At 40.6% G+C, this 14551-nt stretch overlaps 1 protein-coding gene and 1 pseudogene across 2 annotated transcripts in view; one reads left to right on the top strand and one right to left on the bottom strand.

Annotated features, from left to right (window-relative positions):
• FRMD4B (FERM domain containing 4B) overlaps positions 1 to 14551 on the bottom strand; it is a 361154-nt gene that overhangs the window by 215604 nt on the left and 130999 nt on the right. The window lies entirely within an intron of this gene.
• LOC101016000 lies at positions 3902 to 4904 on the top strand (annotated as a pseudogene). The gene has a single exon (XR_643633.4). The product of XR_643633.4 is annotated as a 40S ribosomal protein S2 pseudogene (transcript).

Raw genomic sequence — 14551 nt, 5'->3', positions numbered from 1 at the left:
GCTAGGTGACTGGCCTCCTGCTTTCTTTCAGCTTTCCCTTTGACTAAGAGATTAAGGGACATCCTTCAGTCTCAGCCTCAAGCAGGAGGAGATGGAAGGAAACATGCAGAGGTGGTGGAAGCCTGAATTGGAGGAAGTAGCCATTGTCCATCGCATAGCCCAAGGCTGATCGGCAGGCTGCTTAACTTTCTGTGGCTGCCTTCATGACTATGAATAGCTTTTTGGCATCACAAAGGGCTAAAAACCCTACAAGCAAAATAATATCCACCACTAAGGCACCTATTCAGCATCTATTCTTTGGCTTCAGCAAACTCATTTCACTCATGGGGGGTGGAGGAGGGGGAAGTACAGCAAAACTTTCTCATCTCCCTCATCGGTTATTTCATCAAATTAAAGTCTCCTTGCTCAAAGAAAAAAGGAGGGATGCGATCTATATTGTCTGAAGAAGTACCAAAAAAAAAAAAAAAAAAGCAGCATGTTGTGAGACTTTGTGTTGTACCCATTTTTACTAGTTAATCCACTGAGCAGACATTGGAAATTCCTGCCAGATCAAATTTTAGAAGTTATCTCTCTAGAGGTAAAAGCATCCAAATGGGAGGATGGTTCCAGGGAAGCCCAGTGGACCGGAGGGAAATGGCCAACCGCCTTCTTTAAGGGAGAAATGGTATCAATCTTGTGACTGACCTCCCACTTCCAGAATTTGTCACCTTTTATTTATACTTAACCTACATGTACTTCAACAATGACAAAAATAAAAAAGTTATAAATTGGTCTATATAGCACCATTTTTTCTATACTTATTAAGTATACTTAACCTACATGTACTTCAACAATGACAAAAATAAAATAGTCATAAATCGGTCTATATAACACCATTATTTTTTCTGAATAAATAAAGGCAGCTTCGCTTATATCATCAGTTGATTCTCACAATATATATTTTCCCAAGAACAAGTAGGAGAAAGCTATTTTGCCCCATTTCATGGATAAAGAAACTGAGGTACAGAGAAGCAGGATGATTTGCTAAAGGTCAGTGGGAAAAGCATTTATGATGGCATTTTTAAAATGGTGTAGTTGCTAATTTTTCAGTCCTTTTACTTTAATTAAAAGATAAAAGAATGAATTTCTTTTGTTTTTACAATTTGATTTGGGCCTCAGACTAAAATTTATAAGGTATTGTCTTAGACAGTTCAGGATGCTGTAACAAAAGTCCCACAGGACTGAGTGGTCTAAACAACAGAAATTTATTTCTCACTTCCCAGCTCCGGAGCTGGGAAGTACAGGATCAAGGTGCTGGCCAATTTGTTTTCGGTAACAGCCCTCTTCCTGGTTTGGAGGGTGGCTGTTTTCTCCCAAGACAGAGTTCTGGTCTTTTCAGCCCCTTATAAAGCCACCAATCCTACCATAGGGACTCCCAGTCCCATGGCTTTATTCAAGCCCAATTACCTCCCCAAAGCTCCACCAAATTCCATCACATTGGTGTATGGTATCAAATATGGATCTTGGGAGGACAAAACTATCAGTCCACAGCGGGCATGAATGGTTCTAGGATGTGTTTCACTACTCTAGGAACTGAACATGACAAAAAGTCCATCCTTTGGGTTTACCCAATTTAATTAAGAATAAAACAATGATCTAAAAAGTCAGGAAATAACAGATGCTGGTGAGGCTGTGGAGGAAGAGGAAGGCTTTTAAACTGTTGGTGGGAATGTAAATTAGTTCAACTATTGTGGAAGACGGTGTGGAGATTCCTCAAGGATCTAGAACCAGAAATACCATTTGACCCAGCAATCCCAATACAGGGTATATACCCAAAGGATTATAAATCATTCTACTATAAAGACACATGCACACATATGTTTATTGCAGCATGATTCACACAGCAAAGATTTGGGATCAACTCAAATGCCCATCAATGATAGACTGGATAAAGAAATTGTGGCAGATATACACCATGGAATACTATGCAGCCATTAAAAAGAATGAGTCCATGTTCTTCACACGGACATAGATGAAGCTGGAAGCCATCATTCTCAGCAAACTAACACAGAAACAGAAAACCAAACACTGCATGTTCTCACTCATAAGTGGGAGTTGAACAATGAGAACACATGGACACAGGGAGGAGAACATCACACACCGGGGCTTGTCAGGGGGTGGAGGGTAAGAGGACAGAGAGCATTAGGACATACCTAATGTATGCAGGGCTTAAAACCCAGATGACGGGTTGATAGGTGCAGCAAACCACCATGGCACATAAATACCTATGTTAACAAACCTGCACGTTCTGCATATATGTCCCAGAACATAAAGTAAACTTTTTTTAAAAAAAGAATAACGCTATGAGAAAAAAAGAAAATCTATAATGAACAGTAATTTTTTTTATGGTAGAAAAAAGAGCAGTTACTTGAAATTCAATGGCTCTTCACTCCTATACAGTAAGTGACAGAAGGAAAACAAAAAGATACATGCAAAATCTTTATTCTCCAAAGATCAACCATACTATGTAGGTGTACATAGTAGTCAACTGCAATACATTGAGAAACAGAAATTACCAATATCAGTGGCTTGCAAAGTATTAAAATATCTCAAGGCCGGGTATACTCTGACCATCAAACAAATATGAGCAATAGGTTATAAAAATAAACTATTTTCCCATTATTGCTAAAAATACAGAAAATTTGGTAGGATTATTGCTAGGAATTTCAACTATTTGGCCCTTAGCAGTCAGAGCAAAAGAACAGAAAGGAAAAGTCTAGCATCCCAAAAAAGGGATATGAAAGTATTTCTTGTATCTTGCTATCCTAAAATTAACTTTTTTTTAGGATAGGAACATACCGTTCTCAACTACAAAATGAATTGTATACAAGAAGAGCAGGCAGCAGGAAGCAGCATATTACAAGCCTTGAAACCTATGGCTATTTTATACAGTGGAGAAAATAGTTGTGTATGCCTCAGACTAAGAGTTCAGGGAGCTTTAGGCAGTATTTGACAGGAAAGAAGAGAAGAACTGCATGATTTTGTCTTGAGTCAATAACACAGAAAGAAAAGACGGGTTTTACTTCTGAAGGGACTAGCACCAGAGAAATTTAAGGTAGACTTCCTCACCCTAAAACAGTTCCATTATTATCTCAGTCTGGTGGGTTTATAGATAATTTTGGTTTATTCTTTGTATGTTTATATATTTTGGCAGAAAATGTTGGTTGTCTGTCCACCACCTATCCCCCTCTTTTTCAAATAATCTTATTTTGCCGGTGTCCTTTTTCTATGTTGCTGGTATGAACTATTGATCTAAGGGAAGGCATAACACCCGACTCTGGCAATAAGATATGAAGTGAAGCTTTCCAAAGAGTTATAGAAAACAGGGGCTGGGTGTGGTGGCTCATGCCTGTAATCCCAGCACTCTGGGAGGCCGAGGTGGGTGGATCGCTTGAGGTCAGGAGTTCGAGACCAGCCTGGCCAACATGGCGAAACCCCTTCTCCATTAAAAATACAAAATTTAGCCAGGCATGGTGGTACGCACCTGTAATCCCAACTACTTGGCAGGGTAAGGCAGGAAAATCGTTTGAATCCAAGAGGAGGAGGTTGCGGTGAGCTGTGATGGCATCACTGCACTTTAGCCTGGGTGACAGAGTGAGACTCTGTCTCATTAAAAAAAAAAAAAAAAAAAAAGAGTTACAGAAAACATATCCCTCTCTGAAGAGAAGAAACATCACAAGGATTTTGTCAGCATATGAAAAGATGCTGAACATTATTAATTAGTCATTGAAGAAATGCAAATCAAAACCACAATGATATACTACTTCACACCCATTAGAAAGGCTACAATTAGAAATAAGGATAATAACAAATGTTGGCAAAAATGTGGGGGAATTGTCATCTTCATACGTTACTAGTGGGAATGTAAATTGGTATAGTCACTGTGAAAAAGACTGGAGTTCCTCAAAAAGTTAAAAGTAGAATTACCGCTTCTTCTCCGAGAAAACACCAAATGGTGGATGACGCCGGTGCAGCGGGGGGGCCTGGAGGCCCTGGTGGCCCTGGGATGGGGAACCGCGGTGGCTTCCGTGGAGGTTTCCGCAGTGGCATCCGGCCCCGGGGTCGCGGCGGTGGACGGTGGTGGGGCCGGGGCCGAGGCCGCGGAGCTTGCGGAGGCAAGGCCGAGGATAAGGAGTGGATGCCCAACACCAAGCTGGGCCACTTGGTCAAGGACATGAAGATCAAGTCCCTGAGGGAGATCTACCTCTTTTCCCTGCCCATTAAGGAATCTGAGATCATTGACTTTTTCTTGGGGGCCTCTCTCAAGGACGAGGTTTTGAAGATTATGCCGGTGCAGAAGCAGACCGGTGCTGGCCAGCGCACCAGGTTCAAGGCGCTTGCTGCTATCGGGGACTACAATGGCCACGTCCGCCTGGGTGTTAAGTGCTCCAAGGAGGTGGCCACCGCCATTCGTAGGGTCATCATCCTGGCTAAACTCTCCATTGTCCCCCTGCGCGGAGGCTACTGGGGGAACAAGATCGGCAAGCCCCACACCATCCCTTGCAAGGTGACAGGCTGCTGCGGCTCTGTGCTGGTGTGCCTCATCCCTGCACCCAGGGGCACTGGCATCGTCTCAGCGCCTGTGCCCAAGAAGCTGCTCATGATGGCTGGTATCGATGACTGCTACACCTCAGTCCGGGGCTGCACTACCACCCTGGGCAACTTCACTTTGATGCCATCTCTAAGACCTACAGCTACCTGACCCCTGACCTCTGGAAGGAGACTGTATTTACCGTCTCCCTATCAGGAATTCACTGACCACCTTGTCAAGACCCACACCAGAGTCTCCGTGCAGCGGACCCAGGCTCCAGCTGTGGCTACAACATAGGGTTTTTATACAAGAAAAATAAAGAGAATTAAGCCTGAAAAAAAAAAAATCATATGATCCAGCAATTCCATTCCTAAGTATATGCACCACAAAAGTGAAAACATGCATTTAAAAAAACCTGTACACAAATGTTCACGGTAGCATTATTCATAATAGCCAAATGGTGGGAACTATCCATATGTTTATCAGCTGATGAACAGATTTTTAAAATGTGACATATCCATATAATGGAATATTGGTCAGCAATAAAAAGGAGTGAGGTATATACTCAAGGGAATTGAAAACATTTGTTCACACACACAAATTTGGACATGAATGTTCACAGAAGCATTCTTCATAATAGCTAAAAAGTAGAAACAACTCAAGTGCCCATCACTTGATGAGTGGATATACAGAATGTAGTATATGTATACGATGGAATACTACTCAGCCATAAAAAGGAATGAAATACTGGTACATACTACAACATGGATGAATACTGAAAACATTATGTTAAGTAAAAGAGGCCAAACAAAAAAGTCACATATCCATAGAGACAGAAAATAAGTTAGTGGTTGCCAGGGAATTGGGGGGTGAGGTGGAGTGAACAGGGAATGAGTATTAATGGGTATGAAATTTCTTTTTGGGGTGATGAAATGATCTGACATTAGATAGTGGGGATAGTTGTGCAACTTTGTGATTATACTAAAAACCAGTGAATTGTACACTTTAAAAGGGTGAATTTTATGGTATGTGAATAAAAATCAATCGATTAATAATGAAATAAGCAATTGACAAAAAAATAGATAACTTTAAAAAAAGAAATGAAATCTATGCCAAGACATGGATGAATCTCAAAAACACTGTTAAGTGAAAGAAGCCAATCATAAAGGGCCACATATAGTGTTGATCCCATTTATATGAAATGTCTAGATTAGGCAAATCTGTATAGATAGAAATTAGATTAGTAGTTGCCTAGGGCTGAGGGAATTAGGGAGAAATGGGGAATGACTGCTAATTAATACAGGGAATTTTGGGGGGATAATGAAAATGTTCTAAAGTTAGATTATAGTAATGGTTGCACAACTCTGTAAATACGTAGAAATCCATTGCATTGTACATTTTACATAGGTGAACTGTATGGCATGTGAATTATATCCCAATAAAGCTGTTACCAGAAAAAAAAAGAGGTACAACCACAGAAAACATCTTAACTTGTACCTGTATTTGCTGAATATTCTACAATGAGTGTGTAATACTTATATCTTCAGAAAGAAGGTGTTCAAATTTCTCTTGATTTGGAAAAAAATGCTGTTACATAAAACAAGGTAAAAATCAGAGCAGAAAAAATACTGTACATGAGCTCAGTTATAAAACTAAGTGCGTACATGTAAGGGGAAAAAACCTAGAGGAAAATACACTAAAAATTTATTGACAGTACTGATTTCTGAGTTCTGATCATTGGATGATTTTAATTTATTGTGGTGGAGGAAGTTTTTCTTTCTGTTTTTCTATATTAGCACATACTACTTCTTTATGCTTTTGTTTTATTTTTTAATTGACACAATCATCACATATTTATGGGATACACAGTGATGTTTCAATACTTATAATGTGTAGTGATCAGATGAGGGTGATTAGCATATCCATCATGTAAAACATTTGTCATTTCTTTGTGCTGGGAATATTCAATATCCTCCTTTGAGATGATTGAAACTATATATTATTGTTAATTACAGTCACCCTACAGTGCTATAGAACACCAGAACGCATTGCTCTTATCTAGTCGTAATTTTGCACATACTACTTTTTGATTTCTAATTGGAAACGCACATGCAATCATACAAAAGCTTATTCAGCAATGAAATGTAAGCCTCCCTCACATCCTTGTTCCTCAGTTCCTCATTTCCAGGGCTGCCATGTAAGATTGTCCAAGACGTCGCTGCACAATGGCCCCTGGCTAAGGCAGTGAGTGGGGGCTGTAATCTAGCCAGGGCTCTGCTGGATAAGCCATAACTCGTGGCTTTGAGAAAAAGAGTCCTTTTCATCTTAACCACACGAAAGTGTTATGCAACCAAGTGGCCATTCTGCCCTTTTCCCCTGCCCAAAGATACCACTGTTCCTAGTTTCTTGTATATCCATCCTGACATAGTCTATGATATCCAAACATATACCGCATACTATAACTTATATATAAAAGTTATTTTAAAAGAGTAAAGAAATGGCAATACAATGACAGCAAAAGGCTGCACAGTATAATCAGAATTCCAGTATTTCTACAGAAGTCATTCAAGGCACTATGGTAAAATTGGATTTAAGGAAAGAAAAAAAATTACTTGGAACAAATAAATCTTAAGGTAAGAAGCCTAAATGCAATGATTGTTGAATTGTTTTCCACCTGAGCTGTCCTCAATTCACATGAATTGTTTATACAGCAAATGAAATTGGTTGCATCCATTGTCAAGGGGGTTCCTATTTGGTACCTCGCTCATTGTGCTCCCCACAGCTTTGTGGAAGCTTGTTTGTGGTCCAGTTTCCACTGCAGAAAACTTTAGGATTTTAATCTTCTGAGAAACCTGAGAATGGGTGTCCCCAGGTGAAATGTGGCCCTTCCATTTCATTCACTCTTGTGTCCTTCAGAACAAGAACTGCTTCAACAGGCAATCCAAGGCCACTCTCTCCATTTGTATCCCCACATCTCTACGTTCATACCATCTGGGGAGAAGTCTTAACTCGTTCAGAGAAAATGATGGTTAAATCAGTAATAAGTCACATTATGAGATCTGATTGTAAGGATTGCTCTGTCACTCTGCAGAACTTTTGTCTCTGTTCCTGTTTTATGTTTTGCCTCATTACAGAGGGCCATACTGGTCTTCTTTTGGGTTCTAATGCTTTTGCCTCAGGCTCTTTATATTTGTGGCTCTTTAAGTCCTCAACACTCTTCTCCATCCTGAGACTGAATCCAGTGAACTCCCATTTATCTTTCAAGCCTTAGCTTTAATGTTGATCCCTCAAAGCAGGTGAGTGCCCCATCGCTGCTGCTTAACTTCCCTTCTCATTACATCCACCATATGTAAAATTACCTGCTAAGGCTTGATTCTGACACCAGACCATAAGCTCCATGGGTGCAGGGACCATGCCTGTCTTGTGACCCTTATATTGTCATTGCTTAGTATTAGGTTGGTGCAAAAGTAATTGCAGTTTTGCCACTGAAAGTAATGAGCTCAGTTGTTAATTACTTTTGCCCCAATCTAATACAATACCTGGCTCATATTAAGTACTCAATAAACCTGTTAATTGAGCAGATGGAAATGTAATAGCTATGTCTTTCCTTGTTTAAAAAAAATTGAGGCTGGGCATGGTGGCTAACACCTGTAATCCCAGCACATTGGGAGTCTGACACGGGAGGATCACTTGAGGCCAGGAGTTTGAGACCGGCATGGCAACATAGTTAGATGCTGTCTTCACCAAAAAAAAAAAAAAAAAAAAAAAAAAATTAGTTGGGTGTGGTGGCTCATGACTATAGTCCTAGCTACTTGATAAGCTGGGTTTGAATCCAGGAGTTTGAAGTTGCAGTGAGCTATGAGCTATGACCATTCCACCGCACTCCAGCCTGGGCAACAGAGTGAGACCCTGTCTCTTAAGAAAAAAATAGTGTACCATTTAGGAGAAAATTTAGAATTGATTGAAAGCCAAGAATAATAAGGCTAGAAACTACTCCTTAGGTATTGAAGCATTTTCCAAGGAAGAAGCCTGGAGAAACCTGAGGCTGGTAGTGGGTTAAAACTAACTACTGGATGAAAAAACAAACAAGACAAACACCACTGGAGTGCAATGGTTGAGACCCAGGAAGGCAATCCAAGATGGCTTTAGTGTGAGACATTTCTATATACTGAGAAAGAAGGTGGTGGGCAAGGTCTCTGGATGTGACCTACCTTACTCTTAATGACCTACCTTACCGTTAATTTGCCCTGATTCAAATAAATCTTGACAGTAGGAGCAAGGATTATCTGAGACATATTTGGCCCTCCTAAGTGGCTTAGTTCTCTAAAACCCCTTTCAAGAGTGCTTTGGGGCACTCAGAAACTAGCTCTGCTTCTATTACACCGAGTTATGCTAAGAGCAGGATAAGATGATGTGGACTTATTTGCCTTGTGGATTTGTTCCCTGTTTCTATTTCTAAAATAGAATACTTAAGTCTGTTAACTGATTAACTACAGGAGTACAGAGAATGTCAATGGTTACCGGCATTCTTTACTTCCATTTTGAATGCCCTTTTCCATACACACTACTATATGGTTTTAGAGAGGATAAATAATTAAAATAAATAATTTAAGATATGCAGCATAGAAATATATAAAATGCAAACATCATGTTTACATCATAAAGCACAGCTACATAAACAACAGATTATGTTCAGGCTGAAGAAGAATTTCTAAAACCCACAATCACTGAAATATGGTTGTGATGAAAGTAGAACATCCAAATTAATTTCCTTCTATAGCAATGGAAATATATGGAGGCAGAGCCTCTTCAACTATTCCATCCAAGTAAACTGCATGGTACAGAGGAAGGGTATCAGGGGTCAGGGGGTTGTCCCAAAGCAATTTTAGCAATCAGAAATTGAATTTGCCGATTTTATCTTAAAGATTCCTGAAGACGCCGGGCACGGAGCGCTCAAGCCTGTAATCCCAGCACTTTGGGAGACCGAGACGAGTGGATCATGAGGTCAGGAGATCGAGACCATCCTGGCTAACATGGTGAAACCCCGTCTCTACTAAAAATACAAAAAACTAGCTGGGCGTAGTGGCGGGCGCCTGTAGTCCCAGCTACTCAGGAGGCTGAGGCAGGAGAATGAAGTAAACCCGGGAGGCAGAGCTTGCAGTGAGCTGAGATCCGGCCACTGCACTCCAGTCTGGGCGACAGAGCGAGACTCTGTCTCAAAAAAAAAAAAGACTCCTGAAGATTTTTTATTCTTCTTCATAATGTATCTTTGGTTTTCTTTCTAAAAATTCAATCAGTAAAACTGTTGTTCCAGGAAGATGTGCCATGTTTATTTTGGGTTTCCTATAATCTCTCAGGACATCTCTCGGGAGAAGAGTGTATCTCTCTTCCTCTCTTTCTTTTCTGAGTCAAGGTCTCACTCTGTTACCCGGGCTGGAGTACAGTGGTGCCATCACTGCTCACCACAGCTTTGATCTCCTGGGCCCAAGTGATTCTCCAACTTTGGCCTCCTGATTAGCTGGTGCACATGTGGGCACCACCACACCCAGAAATTTTTATATTTTTTTGTAGAGATGGGGTTTCGCCATGTTGCCGAAGCTGGTCTCAAACTCCTGGACTCAAGTGATCTGCCCGCCTCAGCCTCCCAAAGTGCTGAGACTACAAAGCATTAGCCACCCTTCCTGGCCAAGAGTGCAAATATCTCAGTGTAAGAAGCACAGTGGTCAAGAAGAGGAGATACAACCACTGTAATCTATATAGACTTCAGAAAAACTTTTAGTTTAGTAAAAAAGAATGTTTTTCATAATAAATGATTAAATGCAGTAGCCTGTGCATAGGCAATTCTTCTGGGATCTTATACAGCCTCCTGTCTCAGCATATATTAATACCACAACTGCAGTGAATTTCCTATTTCTCATGTCTGCCCAACTGTTGCAGTCATGGGTGATTATCCAATATCCGCTCTACCCAAAAGGACAGGCCTAGGGCAGGTATGGTAATCCCATCCTCCCTGCCAAGTAATTGGTTTAGGAAAGGGCATGTGATCAGTTTTGTCCATTAAGACCAAAGGGGATATCTACTGAGGGGGCTTCTGGGAAACCTAGCTTAACTCTGGTTGAGCCATCTTCTTGCCACCATGAGGATGAAGCCAATACAGAGAGTTGATTTAAACAAGGCAATTACCAAGATGAGAAATTGGAACCTTCAAGTATTGTGTGTGAGCTGCCCTACCTCAGGATATCTTAACATAATAGATTCCCTTAAGACATGTGAAATAATCTCTTTCCATATTACCTTATTAACCCAATTAATGTGTGGGTTCTCTGTTACTTTAGGAGATCCTTAATGATATCCTTTACATTGAACTAAAAGCTTTGACAAGGGGAGGATGTTTTGTTTATCTTTGTATCCCAAAACCTAACACAGTATCTCAGATATAGGAGATGCATAATTCATATATGTAGGGCTGAACTGAACCAAATATCAAACATAAGATGTACAAAATGAATTTCCCATTGCCTCTAGATCTCCTGGATACCAAACAGCTAAATAAGCAACCCAGATTATAGACAGTATGACACGAGAGTAGGTGAGAATTATTGGCATCAGGAGACAGTACTACAATTGACCTCAATACATTAGTCAGATTGCACATGACAGACAGTAAATCAAAAATAATCGGGAATCAATGAGCTATACATATGAAAATCACTGTATGGAGAGTGATTGAAAAAGACCCCAGAAGATTATTTTGTTTAAAGGAAGCATAGCCCTGGACTTTTGGTATTATGGCACTAATCATTCAAATACAGAATACGACAGAGAAGAGAAACGACATTTTCATATCTGGAACATCCAGGAAGATATGCCAGCAGTAGCTAGATGTTTGGAGGATCCTGAAGATATTGGTTCTGTGTCCACACTAATAAAACACAAAGGCTAAATCAGATCCCCTCCACTTCATTTGTAAGAACTTCCTGGATCACAGAGGTGCTTTGAAACTTAGCAAGGATTCAGGGGCTTCTAATGAACACCCAAATATTCCTCAGAAAAGAAAAAAAATCATTCCTTCCTGATATTCCTCAGAAAAGAAGCTATGTGCAGGCACTGACTCAGGGGGTTTCACACCCACCAAGCCATGTTAGTGTCTTCAACAACTCAGAAGTATTCTCACTATCCCCATTTTAAAACGGGCTCAACTGGGCAGTTATTGTCATTAACCAAGGGATCCAACTAATGGTAGATACAAGGAATGCCAGGTAACATAGAATTCTAACAGAGGCCCTCTGCTAGGAAAACAACAGGGCTCAGTGATAGGAAAATCTCAGTAAGGAAGGAAGGAACACTTCCCCGAGAAATGAGTGAGGAAGCTAACCCCATTCCTGCCGTTGCTACTAACTTCTGAGACTATGAAATGTCAGCACTATTCAAACAGTCATAGAAACCTTCACAGAGGGGAGATACAGGCAGGACAGGTTTTGGAAGTATAGAAAGCTTAAATATACTCCTAATGCCATCAGCTTGAAAATAAAAGAGGCATATGGACATCTGAACCTTACAAGTTCAAGTGTACTCCACTTATGAAGTATAGTACAGCATTCTCTATCTCTATTCCAAAAGTGTGCATAAGCACTCCCCCCACCCCAGCACACACACACACACACACACAGGTTTCTCTTTGCACATTTTATTCTTTTATTTATTTATTTATTTATTTTATTATTATACTTTAAGTTCTAGGGTACATGTGCACAACATGCAGGTTTGTTACATATGTATACATGTGCCATGTTGGTGTGCGGCACCCATTAACTCATCATTTACATTAGGTGTATCTCCTAATGCTCTCTCTCCCCTCTCCCCTCTTTTCATAATAGGCCCTGGTGTGTGATGTTCCCCTTCCTGTGTCCAAGTGATCTCATTGTTCAATTCCCACCTATGAGTGAGAACATGCAGTGTTTGGTTTTCTGTTCTTGTGATAGTTTGCTGAGAATGATGGTTTCCAGCTGTATCCATGTCCCTACAAAGGACACGAACTCATCCTTTTTTATGGCTGCATAGTATTCCATGGTGTATATGATGCCACATTTTCTTAATCCAGTCTGTCATTGATGGACATTTGGGTTGACATGGAGTTTCGCTATTGTTGCCCAGGCTGGAGTGCAATGGCGCGATCTCGGCTCACCGCAACCTCTGCCTCTTGTGTTCAAGCGATTCTCCTGCCTCAGCCTCCCAAATAGCTGGGATTACAGGCATGCAGCACCACGTCTGGCTAATTTTTGTGTTTTTAGTAGAGACGGGGTTTCTCGATGTTGGTCAGGCTGGCCTCAAACTCCCGAGCTCAGGTGATCCACCCGCCTCGGCCTCCCAAAGTGCTGGGATTACAGGCATGAGCCACTGCGCCTGGCCACACATTTTATTCTCACCAGAATCAGAGACATGTCTATCCCTAAGATATTATTTTGTTAATTTTAGAGACAGGTTCTCTCTGTCACCCGGGCTCTGGAGTGCAGTGGCACAATTATGCTCACAGTCTTGAACTCCTGGACTTAAGTGATCTTCCTGCCTCAGCCTCTCAAGTAGCTAGGACTATAGGCATCCAACACCACACCTGGCTATTTAAATTTTTTTTTTTTTTTGTAGAAACAGGTCTTACTATAATGCCCAGGTTGGCCTTGAGCTCTTGGCTTCAAGTGATCCTCTTGTCTTAGCCTCCCAAAGCACTGAGATTACAAGCCTAAGCCACGGTGCCTGGTAGCCTAAGAATGTTTTCTTTTAGATTTTCTTGAACAAAAGTGCAAACAGAAAATACAGTGTTAGTGTATTTTTGCCCATGAGATTTCTCTCCATAACAGAATTCAGAAAAATTAAAATTAAATAAATGCACAGACTTTCTGATCCAGAGGATTCTTTCATAGCATTACTTTCTTAAATTTTAAGGATAGAAAATGTAACTCTGGCTTTGAGATATGATTATTAGAGTTAGAAGAATCAAATAATAACCAGGTACTTTATGTTGATTTGCTTTCATGAAACAGCCATTAATCATTTCATTTTCACAATGACCTGTGAAATAAAGTATTATTATGACCTCTATTTTACATCATTATTATTATTATTACTTCTTTTTTTATTATACTTTAAGTTCTAGGGTACATGTGCACAACGTGCAGGTTTGTTACAGATGTATACATGTGCCATGTTGGTGTGCTGCACCCATTAACGCGTCATTTACATTAGGTATATCTCCTAATGCTATCCCTCCCCCCTCCCCCAATCCCACAACAGGCCCCAGTGTGTAATGTTCCCCTTCCTGTGTCCAAGTGTTCTCATTGTTCAATTCCCAACTATGAGTGAGAACATGCGGTGTTTGTTTTTTTGTCCTTGCGATAGTTTGCTGAGAATGATGGTTTATTACTTCTATTATAGTAAAGCTGAAACTTAGAGAGGTTAAAGGAGTTGATGGGTTAGGTTCAGACACTGAAGTATCCAGAGGTCAATAATCCGGGCAGAACTGTGAGTGTTGTGCTTGATACTGGATGGAGTTGGGCATAAATGAAGTAGGTCAAGACAAACAGAAAGCAAGTTCATGTGAGCAGCTTGGAATGAGAACACTAATCAAGAAGACATTGAGAAGGTTGACAGTCAGGTGGTTCAGAACCCCAGACTCCACAGGAATAGAAAGAGGATGCAAGAGATCTTGTTATACTCAGGTATGGCTACCAGGAGAGCAGGGATCCTGACTGTCTTCATCACAACTGTGTCCTTAGGGCTTATGACAATGCCTGAAAATAACAGGCAGGAATGAAAGGGATTAAAAACTTGGTCCAACAGCCTAGAAGAGAAATGTGGGGTGCCAGCTATACAGAGGCTATAAAGTCTTTGTCAGAGCTCTTTGCTCGTGAATGATGGAAACATAATTATAACTAATTTAAGCAACCTGGAATTTATTGGCTCATACAACAAACTAGAGAATAGGCA

The sequence above is a fragment of the Papio anubis genome, chromosome 2 (genome assembly GCF_008728515.1).
Source record: "Papio anubis isolate 15944 chromosome 2, Panubis1.0, whole genome shotgun sequence".
NCBI classification, from domain to species: Eukaryota; Metazoa; Chordata; class Mammalia; order Primates; family Cercopithecidae; genus Papio; species Papio anubis.
Note: the sequence above shows the minus strand (reverse complement) of the source record. Positions and strands in the feature narration are given on the sequence as shown.